Source organism: Heptranchias perlo, chromosome 9 (assembly GCF_035084215.1).
Source record: "Heptranchias perlo isolate sHepPer1 chromosome 9, sHepPer1.hap1, whole genome shotgun sequence".
NCBI lineage: Eukaryota > Metazoa > Chordata > Chondrichthyes > Hexanchiformes > Hexanchidae > Heptranchias > Heptranchias perlo.
In genome coordinates, this window is record NC_090333.1 from 62,310,950 (window position 1) to 62,331,524 (window position 20,575).

Here is a 20,575-nt window from a genome sequence, read left to right on the forward strand (position 1 = left end):
AGATCGACTGCCACAACCGTGCTGATTACAGATCGACTGCCACAACCGTGCTGATTACAGATTGACTGCCACAACCGTGCTGAGTACAGATTGACTGCCACAACCGTGCTGATTACAGATTGACTGCCACAACCGTGCTGAGTACAGATCGACTGCCACAACCGTGCTGAGTACAGATCGACTGCCACAACCGTGCTGATTACAGATTGACTGCCACAACCGCGCTGAGTACAGATCGACTGCCACAACCGTGCTGATTACAGATCGACTGCCACAACCGTGCTGATTACAGATTGACTGCCACAACCGTGCTGAGCACAGATTGACTGCCACAACCGTGCTGATTACAGATTGACTGCCACAACCGTGCTGAGTACAGATTGACTGCTATGTTTGTAGACATAAAAACATTAATTATTTGTATGTAAAATACTTTGGGATATCCTGAGATGCAGTGAGGTGCTATATAAATCCAAGTTCTTTGTTTGGTACAGCAATGGGTAATGTGTAAAATTCCTGTGTGCAATTTTAACACACACTCATTTACTCAAATAGGTAAGCAGCTGAGGAATTTCAGCAAACACATTAGCCAGTGCACCAGCAGAGGCAATTATGCCCCATGGTGAGCAAAAGCATTTTGTATTATATGTTTACTTTGATGCAGAACGTGTTGTGTGCCATTGCTTTACGATGTTTCAGCAGGCCCTAGATTTGAACAGATAAATGTTATCTTGTATTCAACACTGGTTCTGTGAAATGAAGCACTTTGTGCGACAATGCACTTCACGTTTATGTATTGAGATATTTAAACACGGAACATGATTCGTTTCATGCCAAACTTTACTGAAATCCACCCACACACCCCCTCCCCAAGTTTCTGAGTCCCTGTTTACTCTGGAGTGTATTAAATGAAGACACACAGGGGCAGATAATATAATCACACAGTGCATCGAGTGTCAGCTCCCCAGTTAACATGCTGCCCATATTTGTTCTGGTGAGGGTACGAAACGACTGGCAGCCTGTAAACTGAATGATGCTATTACTTTCACTAGCACTGGGTAATGCACAGTTAGCCCATCACACCTCACAAGAACATTTGCTTTTTACATCAAAAACAGAACATGTCAGACCAATCAATAAAACGAATCCAGAAATCCTGTGAGTAGCATGTGACAGAGAAACAAAGAGGCATTCATTTTTTGGTGAATTTTTGTGTTCACATGGGTGAGGGATGTCAATGCTGGGATGGGAAAGATCAAATATCTTTGACATAGTTTTCTTCATTCATTGAAAATAGTTTATCTTACCTTAGGATCAAAGTCCACTTGAGGGAAATTCAGTGGGACAGCATCCCTTCAGGAGTCATAAACTCTAGATCATGTGATTCTGCCTAGCATGACATAAAAGCCCTGGCTACAGACCAACCTTCAGTTCTTTTACATCAAGGTAGGCTGCACCGCAGGCTGTGTTTGCATGGTACAGGAAATAATGTCAAAATTAAGTGATATAGGGGGCGAAATTGGGGCGTGTAGCGCCCATTTCGTCAGCGTTACACAGACACCTAAGCCCAGAAAATGGCGTCCGAGATGCGCATGGACGCCATCTTGGTAAAGGGATTTGCACGCGCTCACCTAACGAACGCAGGCAGCATGCAGAGTCGGGAGAATACAATGCGAATTAGTGTGCAACGCTGATTTGAAGCAGCCGGTGACATTTTGGAACTCCATGTTCCAGCCAATGCACTGTCTTAACCTCGCACAGGACTTAAACGGCATGAAGGATCCCCGACTAGCACCATTTAAAGGGATCATGCAGCAGTTACAGGTTAGTTGCTGGATTATTTAGTTTGGCTGCTGGTGCAATTGTACGTGTTATTCTGCTTGACTAAAGCTGCAATATTCTGTAGAGAGTGGTGTGGCTGGCGTTGCAATATTGATCGTACCATTTAAAATATTGTGCTGATAAAAATTGCTTCCAGACATGGGTGGCCTGCTATGGTGTCCTTTGGGAATTGAACATGACTGGGAGCATGCAGAGAGGCCACACAGAGCAGGACAAGCTGCTAGAAGAGAGACGAAGAGGAGGAGGCACAGGCCACTCAGCAGGAGGCCATATCCATTGAGAGTCTTCAGGGACCAATTCTCTTACATCAGCTTTAGCGATTACCAGTACATCAGACGGCTGTGGTTCACCAAAGAGGTTGTGACTGAAATTTGTCACCTGCTGCAGCCACAACTGCAGTCTCAGAGCAAGGCAATGACAGCATTGCCTGTGGCTGTCAAGGTAACTATGGCACTTCATTTTTGTGGCTCCGGCTCCTTTCAGGTTGCTGCTGTGATATAAGCAACATCTCACAGTTTGCAGTGCACTGCAGTATAAGGGAGGTCACTGAGGCTCCGTACGCACTCTGAAACAGATTCATCTCATTCCCTCTTGACAGAGACCAGCAGCAGGAGCAAGCACGAGGGATGGCTCGCATTGCAGGCTTCCCCATGGTGTAGGGTGCCATTGACTGTACACAGATTGCCATGCGTGCTTGACATCTGAACTCAGCCATATTCATGAACAGAAAGGGATTCCACTCCCTCAATGTACAGCTGGTGTGCGACCACATGCAGCGCATCTTGCTTGTCAATGCCCGCTATCCTGGCAGTAGTCATGACTTCTTCGTCCTGCAGCAGTCCTCCGTGCCACCTATATTTCAACCAGCACGGCAAGTCAAAGGCTGGTTACTGGGCAACAAGGGTAATCCCCTCATGAAATGGCTCATGACTCTGGTCCGGAACGCATGCACATGTGCACAACAGACCTACAATGAGAGCTATGCTGCCAAATGGAACATCATTGAGCACACCATCGGTGTCCTCAAACAACGTTTCCGCTGCCTGGACCGTTCTAGAGGAGCCCTGCAGTACTCAGCTGAGCGGGTATCAAGACTTGTCATTCTATGCTGCACAACCTAGTCATTATGAGGGAACAGCCTTCACCGCCTATGAGGCAAGAAGAGGAAGAGGAGGGTGAGGCAGAGAAGGAAGTGCAGCAGGAAGTGGAGGAGGAGGAGAAGGAAGAAGTGGAGGAAGAGACAAGGAGGCTACAAGGTAGACAGGCCCTGTCTGCCAGGGCTCTGCGTGATCAGATTATTAATGAACTATACCAGTAATCTCAACGACACCTCCCCATTCACCCACAGTCCCACACTCCTTACCTTCCCCCTCCCACATGACCATCAAACCATCTTCCTTATGATTACACATTGCTTCCTCCCTCAGCGCATCACAGAAATAAAACCCACCACCAAATGCAAATTCAAATCCACATTTATAAATTAACACATGAAATGACGCAAACAAACTGATACTATTCACCCTTGTGCATTCCCTTAGCGCCTGTTGGTCGTGTGCCTTTACCTGTAATAGTGCTGCTTCGAGTGCATTCCCAGCGGCTGGAGCATAGCTGGTGGAAGGTGGCTAACCTTCAATTGAGGAGTGTGCAGATTGCTTTGGAGGACGACCTCGAGCAGCTCTAGGCTGGGAGGGCCCAGCTTCAGGCTTCACCATCTCGGCCTGGGCTGTAGCAGTCTGGGCCGGCTGGCTAACAAGCAACAACAAGGGCACTGGTGGAGTGGCAGGGGTGGGAGCAGGAATGGTGTCATCCTGAGAGAGGACAACAGGTTCCTGTTCCATGGAGCCACTGCCACTCTGTCGGGGCGGCGCCTCAGCAATCCTGGTGATCTGTTGGAGAACAGATTGCTGGAGTGCTGCGACACCATGGAAGTCCCGACCCAGAGCAGTACCCAGAGCCACGATAGCAGCAGTATGAGCTTGTAATGCAGCAGTCTGAGCTTCCAAATGCAGCAGTCAGACCTTGGATGGTAGCTGTTTGTGCTGCAATAGAAGCTGTGACATCAGCCATCAGACGTTGATTCATAGTGGATTCCACAGCTGTGCTGATGGAGGTGACCACCCAGTCCATGTAGGAAAGGATGGGCTCCAAGCTCTGCGCAAAGCCCTGTGCCAAGTTGGAGCTGTACTCCTCCATGCCTCTTGACATTGTGCGCAGGCTTTCTGGCAGCCTTGCCAGTGCACCAAGCATTTGATTGTGTACGCCCATCAGCCTTCTTCAATAGCCTGGCCCATCGAAGTCATCATCTGACTCCTCTGCAGCAGAGCTGGTGTGTGACCTCGCCCTCCAGCGAGCTGGCACCTGGGGTATGCGTTCCCTCCACCCTGACTCCTGCACACGAGTGCCCGATGTTTCACCATGTGCAGATGACCTCCTCAATCCTAGCCTCGAAATTACACGTGTTGTCAGTATCTAAGCTGGTGGCTGCAAGTGTAAGATTGAGTGACAGTGTCGCTTCATCATCACTGTATCTTCCTCTGCCTGGGCAGGTTCCAGTTCTTGGGTATCTGAAATGACAAAGGGACACGGGTTGAGTTGTGGTGAGGGGAGAGGAGAAAGTAAGACATGTGTGCTCACACGACCTGCAGCACGTGAGTCAGGAAAGATTGTGGGATGAGGGAGAAGTGGGAAGTGAGGAGTATGATTAGGTATGCTGAGACCCTCATCATCGATACCTCCAGCACTGCCAGAGGCCACGACCGCAGCAACGGCCCTTCCAATGATCGCCAACACTATCTCCTCCATGGGAGTTAGGGCATGTAGGTGCGCCTGTCCTCCTCCAGTTGTTTTTTTGCTGCCTACTGTAATGCATCACCTTCTCCTGCAAGAAAGAGGGAAGTGTATCAGTGAGTGTCATGCAAGATGAATGGATGATATGGCTGCCATGGTTGAATAGCTGCCAGCGTGTGTGACCTGTGAGTTGCGGGTGTGCGGCTTGCAACAGTGGTAATGTGTGAGGGTGAGATGAAGCATCTGATTTGATGAGTTGAGTACTGATTGAAAGAGTTTGTTGGTAGGTGGGTGATGGCGGTGTGGTGGGTGGAGCAGTGGATGAGGCTAGTGGTGCAGTTGGTAGGATGTGCCACTTGACAGTTGAACTCACTCACCTTGACCACTCGTGTCAAATCATTGAACTTCTTCCTGCACTGCATCCATGTTCTTGGCGCTCTGCTCCTGGCATTGACCTTGTCCACTATTTCCTCCCACTGCCTCTTCAGCATAAGTCTGGAGAGCCTCTTGCCCCCCTGCGGATATAGGATGCCCCTCCTTCTGTCCACCTCTTCCACCAAGGCCTTTAGTGCATCATCCAAGAACCTTGGTGCCGCTCTCTCACAGGCGCAGCCATTCTTCACTATATTGCAGCACAAATTCACTTCACAATTGACTTCCACCACTTCCTGCAGCCACAGTGCACCTCCCCTTTAAGAGGTGCAGGCTACCTTTAAGTGGAGTGAGCAACTCCCGATATCGGGGCCCCCTGCTGGTGCGTGCAGCCAATCAACAGCGCAGGTAGCGCTGGCTGCACACAGCAATCACTGAAATCATCAGGCAGCACGAATGTTGCGTGCTGCCTGCATTGCAACCAACGGGTGCAGGTTAATTGCACACCGTGATCCCAACGCGGGGGTTATCCAATATAAGTAGATTATACACTATTAATACAAAGAATAAGGGAGTTTAGCCTAGATACGATGCTTAAGGATTCTGCCATTGTTACAAATTTTGGGTATGCTGTGAATATTCTCTCCAGTTCCATGCCACTGGTCACTCTAGTTAAGAGACATAGGGGCTGCTTATCTTCAGCAGTTATGTCAAAACATAATTGTGGGGGGGTGGGGGAGGCGGGCGGTGGTAATATAACAATGTTTCCCCTTCTTAACTTCGCTACATCAGGTGGCCTTCACATGTACCCTCATGTTCACTTTTCCACTATTCCAATTAGCAGACTGATTAACACTTTCGTCAAATGAGGCTGGATACAAATCATTAAGTTGCTTTATTTTACAATCAGCAAGTGAACGTTCAGAATAAGAGCTATGGCAAATATCCCTTACTCCCACTGAACCTCAGTCCCTCCTCATAAATAAAAATATAAAGCACACTATGCAGTCCTAATTAGCAGCTTAAACATACTTGTTTTTGATTAGTCTTAGCATTAAATCAGACCAAGTCATATGTCAGACCTAATTAGTTCTATTCTTAAGATAACTTGCCTCTCTCAACTGACCTTTAATATGTGAGTCTTTATTCTCTGTTCCACAGGAAGTTGGGACTTGATTCCTGATCAGAGGTTGACGAGCAGAGCTGCCCAACAAAGCATCTTATCATGCTTCTCTGTCTGAACCTAGCTTCATGCAAAGTCTAACGAGAAGGAACATTCCAAACCTTTGTGGGTGAATATTGCTGAGGATGTATGAGATTAAATAATGACCCTTCTATTGACCCTAATCATCATGGGTCACAGTTTCAATGACTGTTCATTAACATACCAATCCCCTCCTTATCCGAGCAGCACGTGGCTATATGATGGACTTTAAACTTTTGTGAACTTGCTTTAATTTAAAAATAACAGTTTAACATAAATCGTATCCAAATCCTTTCCATGGAAAAACGGTCAAACATCCCAAAATGCAACATCTATGTTAATGCTGAAAAACAATGATGGCCGAGATATAATTTGATGTTTGGTCAGGTCTCAAAGACCAATTCTCCAAAAAGATGATCTCCTTTGGACAGTAAATTCAGGCTGTAATGTCCAACGATTGTCCCAGATAGTGATCTTACAACGTGCCTCTGGAACAATCCTTTGGCAATGTCAATACTTCAAGTGGAATTTATCTAATGGTTGTTGACCTGCAGTTCACAGAACATAAGTTTAGGCATTTTACAACCCATCCAGTAATTGTAGAATCATAGAATCTTACAGCACAGAAGGAGGCCATTTGGCCTGTCGTATCTGTGCCGGCTCTTTGAAAGAGTTTTCCAATTAGTCCTACACCCCAGCTTTTTCCCTATAAGCCTTCAAATGTCCAATTGCCTTTTGAAAGTTCCTATGTAATCTGTTTCCACCATCCTTTCAGGTCATGCATTCCAGATCTTAACAACCCTGTGTGTGAAAAAAGTTCTCCTCATTTCCCCTCTAGTTCTTTTGCCAATTATTTTAAATCTATGACCCTCTGGTTACTGACTCACTTGCCGGAGGAAACAATTTCTCCCTACCTGCTCTATCAAAACCCCTCATAATTTTGAATACCTCGATTAGGTCTCCCCTGCTCTAAGGAGAACAATCCCAGCTTCTCCAATTTCTCCACAAAACTGAAGTCCCTCATCCCTAGTATCATCCTGGGATACCTTCTCTGTACCCTTTCCAAGGTCTTGACATTCTTCCTAAAGTGTAGTGCCCAGAATTGTACACTATACTCCAGCAGAGGCTTAACCAGTGACTTGTCAAGGTTTAACATGACTTCCTTGTTTTTGTATTCAATGCCCCTATTTACAAAGCCAAGTATTCCATACGCTTTCTTAACCACCTTATCAACTTGCCCTGCCACCTTCAAAGATTTGTGAATATGCACCCCTGGGTCCCTCTGCTCTTGCACCCCCCTCAAAGTAGTACCATTTACATTATTCTGCCTCTCCATGTTGTTCCTCCCAAAGTGCATTGCTTCACACTTATCTGCATTAAATTGCATCTGCCATGTGTCTGCCCATTTCACCAGTCTGTCTATGTCTGCTACTATCCTCCTCACTATTTACTATGTTGCCAAGTCTTGTATCATCCATAAACTTCAAAATTGTGCTCCCTATACCCAAGTCCAGGTCATTTATATAAGAACAACAAAAGCAATGGTCCTAATACCTACCCCTGGGGCACCCCATTGCACACTTCTCTCCAGTCAGAAAAACATCCGTTCATCGCTACTCTCTGCCTCCTATTCCTTAGCCAAATATGTACCCAAGTAACCACCATCCCTTTAATCCTATATACTTCTATTTTCCAAATAAGTCTGTTATGTGGCACTTTTTTACTGATTAGATTACAGAGTTCTCCTGCCAAATGAAACCAATAAGTATCTAAATTTGCATTCATATAGTGCCTTTAACGTAGTAAAATGTCTGATGGGGCTTCACAGGAGCGTAGTCAAATAAAAATGAGTCCTACCAGCGCGCCAATCGAGAGTTGCAAAGAGTTCCATACAATTAAATTTGCAGGTTACAGTTGTGGAAAAAAATCGGCACATTAATGTCTCCAAAAAGGCATATTCCAAGACAGGTTTAGGTAGAAATCTTAAATAAGGGCTAAACATGGCTTGATCTACATGCAAAGTAAATTATGATTGAGCTATTATGAGAGCATACAGCTCAGTGAAGGCTCACTACATGAAAATGTCGGCTTACATTGGAAAAAAACAAATGTTTATGAAGAACAAAAGAAATGCAGTCAAGAGTCAGATAAAAGGTCTCATGATCCAAACCCTTTCATAATTCCTGAACATGGGGCTTGTGCTCCTGTAAATTATCCATCTCCAAGAGGAAGGAAAGGTGCAATGACCCTTAAATCAATCCTAATGGGTCATGGTTTGATACTTGGATCAAGAAAATGTCACTAAAGCAAGATAACTTGGATGTTGCAATTTATATAAGCAAATTTTTGACTCTGGAATGATCTTCATGTTCTATTATAAAGGTGAAAATAGTAAATGAAAGACAGAGTGGAGAGAAAGATGCGCTAGGGGTTTCAGAGAAGAAGCGTCAGTGTCTTTAAACCTCTGCTAAAAGCAGATCAACAGAGTTATATTTTAACTGACTTCCTTACACATGTTAGACCTGTAGATCTTAATCTTAAGAAGTACTCAATGTCTAAGTAATTTATCATCAGCATGATCTTGTCCTTTTGGATAATTAGAAAGGTGATTGCAATAAGCCAATAATCTGCCATTATTCTGAGAACTAAAAAAAAAGAGTTGAGATCTCTAACTTCTGTAGTCAAATATAGCCTGCTATCTGTCTTTTGTTAAATAGTGAAACAACTGCTTCAAAGACAGCCACTTCCTGATAGAAGAACTTTCCAAGTACTTAAAAAAATGATGCTGTTGGACTAAAGACACTTCCACACCATTTTTCTTACTGCCAAATGTCACACTACAGGAACTTATTCTGTAAGAATATATTAGAATCTCTCTTAAGGTGGAGCTGAGGCCAGAGCAAGGGAAGGACTGATTATTTCAATGCTGGCTTCCCATCCTCCATGCTCTGTAAACTTTAACCCATCCAAAACCCTGCTGCTTATATCCAGTCCTGCTCACCTAATCACCTCTGTCCTTGCTGACCTGCATTGGTGCCTGCTCCTCCAATTTAAAATTCTCATCCTTGAGTTTAAATCCCTCCATTGACCCCTCTCTATCTCTATGAACTCCTCCAAACCTTCCAGAACTCTTCATTCCTCTGGCCTCTTGTGTATCCCCCTTCCCTCCGCTCCGCCGTTCTTGTCCGAGCCTTCAGCTGTCTCGGCCCCACGCTCGAAAATTCCCTCCTAAACCTCTCTGCCTCTCCACTTCCCTCTCCTCCTTTAGGATCCCCCTCAAAACTCAGATCTCACGTCACCTAATATCTCCTTCTTTGGTTCAACATCAATATTTGTATGATTGTGAAGCACCTTGGGACATTTTTTAACATTGGAACTTTCAAAAGGCGTTTGATAAAATGCCGCATGGTAGGCTTATCATCAAGATTGCGGCCCATGGAATAAAGGGAGCAGTAGCAACATGGATTTAGAATTGGCTAAGGGACAGGAAACAGATAGTAGTGGTGAATGGTTGTTTATCGGACTGGAGGCGGGGGTGTACAGTGGTGTTCCCCAGGGGTCAGTGCTGGGACCACTGCTTTTCTTGATATATATTAATGGCTTGGACTTGGGTGTACAGGGCACAATTTCAAAATTTGCAGATGACACAAAACTAGTGAACAGTGAGGAGGATAGTGATAGACCTCAAGAGGATATAGAGGGGCTGGTGGCAAGGGCGTTAAAACATGGCAGTTAAAATTTAACGCAGAAAAATACGAAGTGATACATTTCAGTAGGAGGAATGAGGAGAGGCAATATAAACAAAAGGGCACAATTCTAAAAGGGGTACAAGAGAGATCTGGGGGTATATGTACACAAATCATTGAAGGTGGCAGGGCAGGTTGAGAAAGCAGTTAAAGAAGCATACGGAGTCCTGGGCTTTATAAATAGAGGCATAAAGTATAAAAGTAAGGAAGTCATGATGAACCTTTATAAAACACTGGTTCGGCCACAACTGGAGTATTGTGTCCAGTTCTGGGCACCGCACTTTAGAAAAGATGTGAAGGCCTTAGAAAGGATGCAGAGGAGGTTTACTGGAATGATTCCAGGGATGAGGGACTTCAGTTACGAGGATAGATTGGAGAAGCTGGGGTTGTTCTCCTTGGAACAGAGAAGGTTGCGAGGAGATTTGATAGAGGTATTCAAAATCATGAAGGGTCCAGACAGAGTAGAGAGAAACTGTTCCCATTGGTGGAAGGGTCAAGAACCAGAAGGCATCGATTTAAAGTGATTGGCATAAGAACCAAAAGTGACATAAGGATAAACTTTTTTTTGCACAGCTAGTGGTTAGGATCTGGAATGCACTGCCTGAGGGGTGATGGAGGCAAATTCAATCATGGCCTTCAAAAGGGAATTGGATAAGTACTTGAAAGTAAAAAATCTGCAGGGCTACGGGGGTGGGGCGGAGGAGTGGGACTAACTGGATTGCTCTTGCATAGATTCGGCGGGGACTCGATGGGCCGAATGGCCTCCTTCTATGCTGTAACCTTACTATGATTCTATTAAAGGTGCTGTATAGATGCCAGTTGTTGTTGCTACTGGAATGATGCAGCATGGGTACCTGGACAATTAGGACTTTTCCTTCAACTCAACTGTTCTGCTTTTCCTAGGTTCAGGTTTATAAGAGCCTCTTTGATCGTGAAAAGAAAGTTGCTTCAGTGAGTAGTTTACTGCGTTGAGGTTATTTGTTGCTTTGAGGTTTATGGCCTTGAGATAACCTATTTGTGTAGGTTAGCCCTGCATTAACATGCAGTTTTTTCTGATGTTTCTTACAACATTACACAATCTTTTCAACCTATTTCCTAAGCGGGACCTTTCCTTGTAATGGAGCCCTAACAGATTTATCTGAAGATCTGAAATGCACAATCAGGGACACCTATGGAATAAGATGCCTTGGGAAACAAAGCGCTCTCCTACCTCAAGAGTATCAAAGACACAACTATAAAGTAATTTCAGATCTGAAAGGTACTGTGTTACCTGTCATGATGATTGAGCATACTCTGCTGTAAAGGAAGAACTGACTATTCCAATACTTTCCTGGCTGTTTTCTGATCCTCCATGCTCTGTAAAAGTCAGCCCATCCAAATCCCTGCTGCCTGTATCCTATCCTGCGCAGTGTCCCACTCACCCATCACTCCTGCCCTTGCCTCCAATTCAAAATTCTCATCCTCCTGTTTAAACCCCTTCGTGCTCTCGCTCCGCCCGATCACTATAACCTTTCTCCAGCCCTACAAGCCTTCCAAAACACACTATTGCTCCACCTCTGGCCTCCTGTGCACCCTCCCCTCTGTTCACCCCTCCACTGGTGGCCGCACTTTTGGCTCTAGGCCCAATCCAGTCTAACACCTTGACTCAAAGCAATTTTCTATCATCAAATACAACTTATGCAGTAATATCATTGTGATGTGCAGTGGAATCATAGAATTACATCGATATTACAACACGGAAATAGGTCATTCGGCCCAACCAGTCCGTGCTGGTGTTTATTCTCCATGTTAGCAGTAGTCCTAATCCCATGTACCTTCCCCTTTCCTTCAAGCACCTATCTAACCTATTCTTAAAAAGAGGTACAAACCACAGTTTCACAAACCTCTGTGTAAAATAGTTTCTCCTGCTCTCTGCCCTAAATCTTAGATTTAATCTTATGTCGATGTCGCCTTCATTCTTGACCCCTCAATCACTGCAAACAGTCTGTTTCCATTTACTCTGTTCCAACTCTTCTTAATTTTAAACACCTCTATCAAATCACCTCTTAATCTCCTCAATTCTAACTTGGCCAGACCCCATCTGAAGTATTGCATTCAATTCCGGGCACCGCAGTTCAGGAAGGATATGTTGACCTCAGAGGGGGTGCAGCACAGTTCACCAGAATGATACCAGGCCTTAGAGGGTTAAATTATGAGGTCAGATTGCAAAAACTTGGCTTTTATTCCCTTGATTATAGAAGATTGAAGGGCGATCTGATCGAAGATTTTAAAACATTAAAAGGATTCGATTGGGTAGATACACTGAAACTATTTCCTCTGATGGGGAACCAAGAACTTGGGGACATAATAAAATTAGAGCTAGACCATTTAGGAGGGAAATCAGGAAGCACTTTTTCACACAAACAATTGTGGAAATCTGGAATTCTCTCCCACAAAAGGTTGCGGATGCCAGGACAATTTGAGATTTCAAGACTGAGATCGATAGATTTTTGTTAGGTAAGGGTATAAAGGCATATGGAGCTAAGGCAGGTAAGTGGAGTTGAGGTACAGATCAGCCGTGATCTAATTGAATGGCGGAGCAGGCTCGAGGGGCTTAATGGCCTACTCCTGTTCCTATGTTCCGAACAAAAACATCTCCAATTTTGCAAGTCTTTGCTTGCATTTGTATTTGCTCATATCGGGCAGCACGCTAATGAAACTTTTCTGTATCCTGTCTATTGCCTCAACACCCTTCCTGTATTATAGTGCCCAAAGCTGCATACAGTACATCAACTGTGGTCTTCCCATGGTTTATATAGATTGATCATTGCATCTCGACCTTCATTTACACCTATCTACAAGTCAAGTCCAATCCCTTGTACTGGTACACAGTGCACTAGAAGATAGATATAGCCCTCCATTTTAGCACCCGCTATCGGGTGCGTTCCTGGCGGGGGGGGCTCCGAAAATCGGGGAATCCCGGAGCGGGTCGGGAGCCCGGCTCCAACCCATCCACTTCCGGGTTCCCCACAGACGCGCCGACGTGCACGCGCAGCCCCCGCATGTGGGACTCCCGCAGGCAACTAAAGCCGGCGGGGTGCCACTTGAGTGTATTTACCCAGGTATTTCAGGTCATTAACAGATCTGATTAAGGGATGGGATTTTAGAAACAACTGGGACTGTTTCCTGTACTGGGGGAAACACTCCCAGTTGAAATGGACGTGTTGCAGCTATCAGCCTGTGGCAGCTGCAAAGGTCCATTTGAAAGGTGGGGGGAGGAGACCCTCACTCATTGCAGGAGGCCACTCTGTCACTTGGGACAAAGTTTGGCCTCCACCACCCTCCTCCTGACAATCAAATTCACCAACTTGCACACTTACCCCGGGGTCCAGACACATGTACCTACCTTGCGGACCCCCTCAGATGTACATCTTCCGGATGGGGGCCGCCGTAGCTGCAGTCATGACCTCCTCGGAGGGCGAACAGCATCACCAGCCTCGCCGGCCAAGCCGTCCACCTCTGACACGTAGAGCTCCACAACACAGTGCTGTGACACATCCACCTGCACAGCAGGAGGGAGGGCAACCGCAGAGAGAGATGCATCGCAGGGGGCACTACCCTCGCCACAGGGTCCACAGACCGAGGCTCATCTTCGTGGATCTCTCTGAGCAGCAGTGCACACGGAGGCTCAGAGTCATTCGACATGTAGTCGTGGACATCTGCAGCCTCCTTCATGCCGAGCTGCTCCCGGCTGGCCTGAGCACCATCTTCTTACCTGTCGCTGTCAAAGTCACCACTGCCCTCAACAACTTCTCCTCCGCATCCTTCCAGGGTGCCACCGGGGACATCGCCGACGTCTCTCAGTCGTCTGCACAAAAGAGCCCTGCAAATACACCTACACCCACTTTGCAGTGACACTATGGGTGGCATCAGGTGTGGGTCTTCATTGTGATCCTCAGGAATGGGCATTATTGCACAAACCAGACAAGATTCGCAAAGACGTGGCAGTAGTGGTGCCAATATAATATGTGAGTTGGTCAGAAATTAAATAGAAGTAAAAACCATGACAAACCCTCAAACACCCTTGTGCATCCCCTTCATGCTCACGACACGTTTGCCTTACACTTCCGACTGCACATATGTGATGCATGCCCTGTGGCTGCAGCACAGGTAGTGGCAGGTTGAGTGAAGCTGACCGTGAAAGAGATGCATGAGAGGGTGAGTATGAGATAGAGCCATGAGATTGTATGAGGATTGGGTTGAGTGGTAGTGGCGGGATGAGCACTGGCGAGGTGAGTAAGTGCAGGTAAGATGAGGATGAGCTTTGAGTGGGTGTGAGGGGTGATGTGACAGAGTAGTGTTGGCAGTGCAGAAGGAGATGTGGGGTGGGGGCGGTGATGTGGCAGACGGAGTGTAGGGGAATGAGTAAGTGTACTCACTTTGGCTGACCTACTTAGGCCATTGCAGCGCCTCCTGCACTGTATGCAGGTGGGCGATATGTTGGTGGTGCAGGTGACTTCCTATGCCACCTCGAGCCAGGCCTTCCTGGTGGCAGAGGCAGGCCACTTCCTCCCGCCCGCCGGGGGGAAGATCTCTGTCCTCCCCCTCCTCCTCACCCCATCTAATGATACCTGGAGTGAGGCATCATTAAACTGGGAGCAGCCTTCCCCCTGGGCTGCTCCATGCTGTAATTTTTCCTGTTTGTTGCAGCATCTGTCAGTGGAGAACTGCCCCTTTAAATAGAGCTCCTCCAGCTGACAGAGCTTACTGAGCATGCGCAGCCTGCCCGACGCGCAGATCAGCAGTGGGGAACCCAGAAGACCAGGTAAGTGGATCCAATTAGGCTGCGATCGCACAGGGGGCAGACTGATTTCGCCAGGCGCGTTACCCACGTGCCCAATAGACCCCCCACCGCGAACCCGCAGCCCTGGTAACATCGAGCCCAAAGTGTGGGATTGGCTGGTTCAAATAAACCAACAACATAGGACACTCCTAGTTTCTTCAAAACTTGAAGCACCAGTACCTATGTGCATACACATACATGCTAATGGAAACAACACACACATCCATACACAATATATATTAAGACAATTAGATTGACTCAGTTTCTTGGGAACAATTTCCTGGATTGTACCAGGTTCAGTACCCAACATAAGATATCAAGCAACTGTGTGCAATAAGGCTCTTCATTTCAAAAAAGTATAGATTGGGGAAACCTCTAGATTTGCCCAAAGAAAATCAAGTCATCCAAAAACTGTATAGATCAACTAATGACGAACAAGGTTTTCAGAGTTATGGGAAAACTGATAAATACTTACTTCCCCAAGAGCGTAAAGGTATCAAAGAGGATGCACAAATGTTTTAAAGAGGCTAATGAGCAGCTGAGCTTTTAAAATCTTCAAAGCCACTGCACAAATCAGAACATAAATATTGATATATTTACGTGCACCTTGTGTTTTTTTTAAACATTTCTTTGACTCCTGCACCAAACTGCTTTAACTGTGTTCATGTTTTAACTAGTGTTTGAAGATAATTAAAAATAAACATTTTAATCAATTTGTTTCCAATAATTACAGCAGCTACCAAAATAAGGTACCAAGAGAAGTATCTTAAGTTAAGAAATAGGGGGCTGAATTTTCATTGGCCACCCCCATGGTGGCCAATGACCTATCACCTCATTGCTGCTGACACTGTCGCCGTGGCAATGCTCACCGGGGCCGACCACTGGGCGGCTGAAGTGGCCCTGAGTCAGGCAGTGGGCCTATTTAAAATGGAAATCGGGGTCCTGTGACGTACACAGGACCCCGCTTGGCATTTCTGGACTGAACTGGCCAGAATGAGCAACAGTGCTCCCCCAGGCTCCACAAATACAGGTTCCTGGGCCATGATCGCTCTGGCGGCCCCCACTCCAAATACCACCCTCCTCCCCCCACAACGGATCTACCTTCTTCATTGCGTTACTAACTCTGGCTGGATGTATTCCTGGAGGTTTCATCACAAGACCTTCCGCTTCCAACTGCCCCACCCAGTAAAACAACCTTTTCCCTCATCTCCAATATTTTGATAACTAATAAATCAAAGTATTCGAAGAAATTGAATTAATGCCCCTATGTTTATTATCGTGGGTTGTTCGCAGCAGTGTCCAGGAGATCAATCTTCAATTCCTGGAGACTCGAGGACAATCCTGGAGGGTTGGCAAACCTACTGCTTCGGCCTGGCCCGCCATCTTGATGCAGATGACGTCCGGCCCTCAAAATGGACTGAGCCTCCCGCTGGGTGTCCAGTGCATTCCGCCAGCCAGCCGGGGGTGGGGTGTGGGGGTGGGGGGGGTGAGAAAATCGACCCCAGGAAAGCTTTGCCTGAAGAAAAACATACTTTTTGAAGTTTAATATTATTGATTTAAGGCAGTGAACAGGTTCATGGCTACGGTGGATGTATGTTCATTTAGTAGGATGTTGGTCAGTTAATGAAACAACTGTCTAGTCTGGCACTCAGTACAATTGCCAACTGCATAAGAAGTTTCAAATGTGCAATCACTCAAAAGGAGAAGCCCTGTTAGTTCTAGTTCCTGCGGCCTTGCGGAACAGTTTCCAGTAACAGTGGGGGTACAAGAGATTGTCGCCTTTATCAAGCAGAGAGCAGCCATTTACAGCGAACAGCACTGACATTTTCCTCAAAACTCTTCATATTTACATTGGAAATTGTTACATATGCAATAGAGCTTCATCAGCTCCACTCTGACAAAGCTCAGCTTTAACAGGAATTAGACGTTATTGTTGACAAGATCATAAATTAAACCGATTGGGACTTTAATCTGATCACAGATGATCTTAGAAAGGCTCCTCTATTACAGTAATCACCATGCTGTACTTCATCCACTTTTTTTTAAGAAGTCGCAGACTGTTGACAAGTCCGTGTAGCTTTAGGGTTATTAGTCATATCCAACATATTTTATAAGGCCATGTATTCGTTAACTAGTTTCAATTTTCACAGCACTGCTAGATCAAAAGCAATCTAGCACAATGTGTTTTCTTTTAAACTGTGATTTCCTGTATGCTCACATTGAACCATAGGTGATTATTGTGGCATTTTTGTTGCAATCGAAAGCACATCAGAATGTAATTTTTTTTGCGAAGAAGTTAGAAAGAACACCACTGGGGTCGATTTTAACTCCCCTTGCTTGGCAGAAACTAGGCCGGGAGGGTGGGGGTCGGGGTGGGGGTGGGGGGGTGCAGTTAAAATGGAGCAAGGGTCTTACCGTCTCCTTTCCTACCTCGATCTGGCTGACCGCAATTTTAAATTGCAGGTTGCGAGAACTCTGGCCCCAAGCCGGCGGGGTCCTCTTTAAATATGCAGAACAGGCTCTGATTACATTATCATGGCCCGATCTGCCATTTTAAGCCGAGGCCTGAGAGGAGGAGAAGTGGTGGCTTCCCTGACAGGCAAAACCTGCCAAGAACAGCAGCCAAGACCAGAAAAGGTAAGTTTAAATATTTTTTTTAATAAAACAGGTTTCCTTATGGGCCAGGAGGTGTGGCAGTTCTCCTCCAGACTGCACGAAACCTAGAGCCTCCCCCGCTTCCCCAACCTCCGCCTCCACTAATTGGGATTCCTCTCCTGGAGCACTTACCTTGTTCTGGGGACCGTTCCCTTGGGTTCCCGTCGTCAGCCTCGTGCCGTCCGATTTTAACGGCCGGGCAACGGCTTCCCACCCCTTTTGGTCGGGAACTCGGCAAGTGGCGTCCTAATGAGGCCCGACCATTAAACATAAGAACGGAAGAAATAGAAGCAGGAGTAGGCCATCTGGCCCCTCGAGCCTGCTCCACCATTCAATCAGAGCATGGCTGATCTTTGACCTCAACTCCACTTTCCCGCCCGATCCCCATATCCCTTGATTCCCCACGAGCCCAAAAATCTGTCTATCTCAGCCTTGAATATACTCAGCGACTGAACATCCACAGCCCTCTGGGGTAGAGAATTCCAAATATTCATGACCCTCTGAGTGAAGAAATTCCTCCTCATCTCAGTCTTGAATGGCTGACCCCTTATCCTGAGACTATGCCCCCTAGTTCTAGACTGTCCAGCCAGGGGAAACAGCCTCTCAGCAACTACCCTGTCAAGCCCCCTCAGAATCTTATATGTTTTAATGAGATCACCTCTCATTCTGTTAAATTCCATAGAATATAGGCCCATTCTACTCAATCTCTCTTCATAGGGCAACCCTCTCATCCCAGGAATCAATCCAGTGAACCTTCGTTGTACAGCCTCCAAGGCAAGTACATCCTTCCTAAGGTAAGGAGACCAAAACTGTACACAGTACTCCAGGTGAGGTCTCACCAAAGCCCTGTACAATTGCAGCAGGACTTCCTTCCCCTTGTACTCCAACCGCCTTGCAATAATGGCCAACATGCCATTTGCCTTCCTAATTGCTTAAAATCGGCTGAGCCTGTCCACCGCCGCCCGCTGTGTAGGGGAAAAAGTGAAAACAAAAAAAAAGATAAAGTAAGAAAGAAAAATAGGAGAGATTAGAGAATGGAAATTTATTAATGAATTATAAAATTAATTCCAAACATGAAAATTCCAAATGTGAAAATCTGTGAAAAGTCATGGAACGAGTATGAATTTTGTGCTTTGTGACTTGATAAGTATAGTTTGGGGGGGAAAAGTACACCACATGTACATCAAACCTAGAGTGGTTACTGCTGTAATGCCTGCCTCACAGAATTATAGTGACTATTTTGGTACTGGTTGACTTGCCAGCAATTACTATTATTCTGTACGCCACATGAGGTAAGAAAGAATGAACGAGCGACCTTACATTTATATAGAACCTGAACACATCAGTTAGTTATGTTAAATATAAAACATATTAAAAAAAATCAGGAAGAACAGGAAGGTGGAGGGAGAAGTAAGGATGAGTTAGGGACTAGGAGGAAAAGGAAGAACTGGGAAAAGGGGAAGAATGCTAAGGATAGAAGAAAAATAAAAAGATCCTCTGCAAGAAGCATCTTGGGCTGGGATGTCCAGTGATGGGTGTTGGAGTGAGAGTGAATGACTGCCAGAAAGCAGGTGCACAAACACCATTTGTATGCGAGACACACTGGAGAAGCTGTGTGACTGGTGGTTACAGCAGACCAAGATCTACATGGGCACCACGGCAGTTGCTCACCAACAGCAGCCAGGTTACCTGCTGGTGAGTGGTGCTAGACCAGGCCCCAATTGACCTTGAGTACCATGTGCATAATTGTTAGTTCAAGGAAACAGAGCCTGGTGCTTTATTTTAGTGGTGGGCCATAGTGCAAGGGATTGAAGAGTTTGACTAGCATCCCAAGACAATGTTTCTACCAGAACTACCTATGGTGTGAGCTCCCTACCAATATCAAATAGGTTAAAGAGATGATGGGGTTTTGCATCTTGGTCAGAAATAGTGTAACCCACGGTGGGGTTGGCTCATAAGAGAAAACACTAGCTCTCGGAACTAACCCCTTTACTTTTAATCCATGAACAACATTTGTTTTACCCTCCATAGCTACTGCTCAATACTTCACCAGAGTCTCCGGCCATACATCCCGCATACACTCTCCTCTCCTCCGACACTGGGTTACTTCTCATTTCCACACTCCATCTAAGCTAACATCGGCAGCCATTCTTTTAGTCACTGAGACCCTGCTTCCCAGGCCACCCTCCCTTAATCCCTTCCTGCTTTCAAAAACCTTGTTCTTTCACTTTGCCTTCAGCCCCCACCCCTCCCCCTCCCCTAAATGATTCCGCTCTCCCTCCCTCCCTTCTGCTTGGCTGCCATTGGGTTTTTTTCCCTTCACCTTGCAAAACACTTTGAGCCACTTGTCTGCACATGAGAAGCGTTATAAAAATGTATATGTTTTGTCATTTGTTGATGGACCATTCATGCCTAGGAACTGAGCGGATTTTCATTAACGCTGCATCAGTGTAGTGGTTGACAGTTGACTGCTGTTCCACAATTAGCAAGGTTTACTTGACAATTTTCTTCTGGTAAACAAGCAGTATATAAAAAATAGTAATATTAGGACCAAATATTCTACAAGTTATTAATACTCCATTTGCTATGCTCCTCATTGGTCCAGCATGACTCTACACCTTGGATAATGGTGTGACTGTAATCATGAGAATTTCCGCCAAAATACTCTTGTACTTCCAGGGTTTATTTTTGTTTCAATTAAAATATATTCACAAACCTTTTTTAGATTGCACAAACCTTAGCTTCCTGTCCTCATACAGCAGCAGAAACCTCAGTCACTGAACAGTCAGTTCAGAGCACTGAATTTTTAGACTCTGTATTTAACAAAATCATGTCTGATTATGAAATTGAATGTCTTAGCACCCCTGTAGAGAGTTCAACTTTCTGACCGACCGAGCTCTGCGTCTTAATAGCGATCAGGAATAGTCTCTCTCACAGCCAGAATCGCAAAGATTTGGAGTTAGTGATTTTGTGTCCTGTTTTCCAAAGCCGCCCTTGGAGCTCTGCCTTGCAAGTGAGTGAAGAGGCAGTTGTACGTCTTCACTCACTGAGGCAGTACCAAATCAAAGACGCCAAACATTGGAAACATGCCTTTCCAAAGATTTTTTTTCCTCTCCCTTCCTGAAGTCACTGTACATTTCTACA

General features: G+C 45.8%; 1 protein-coding gene across 1 annotated transcript in view; it reads right to left on the reverse strand.

Moving 5' to 3' along the window:
• The window catches only part of ptprc (protein tyrosine phosphatase receptor type C), a 211,058-nt gene that overhangs the window by 178,152 nt on the left and 12,331 nt on the right, over nt 1–20,575 (reverse strand). The window lies entirely within an intron of this gene.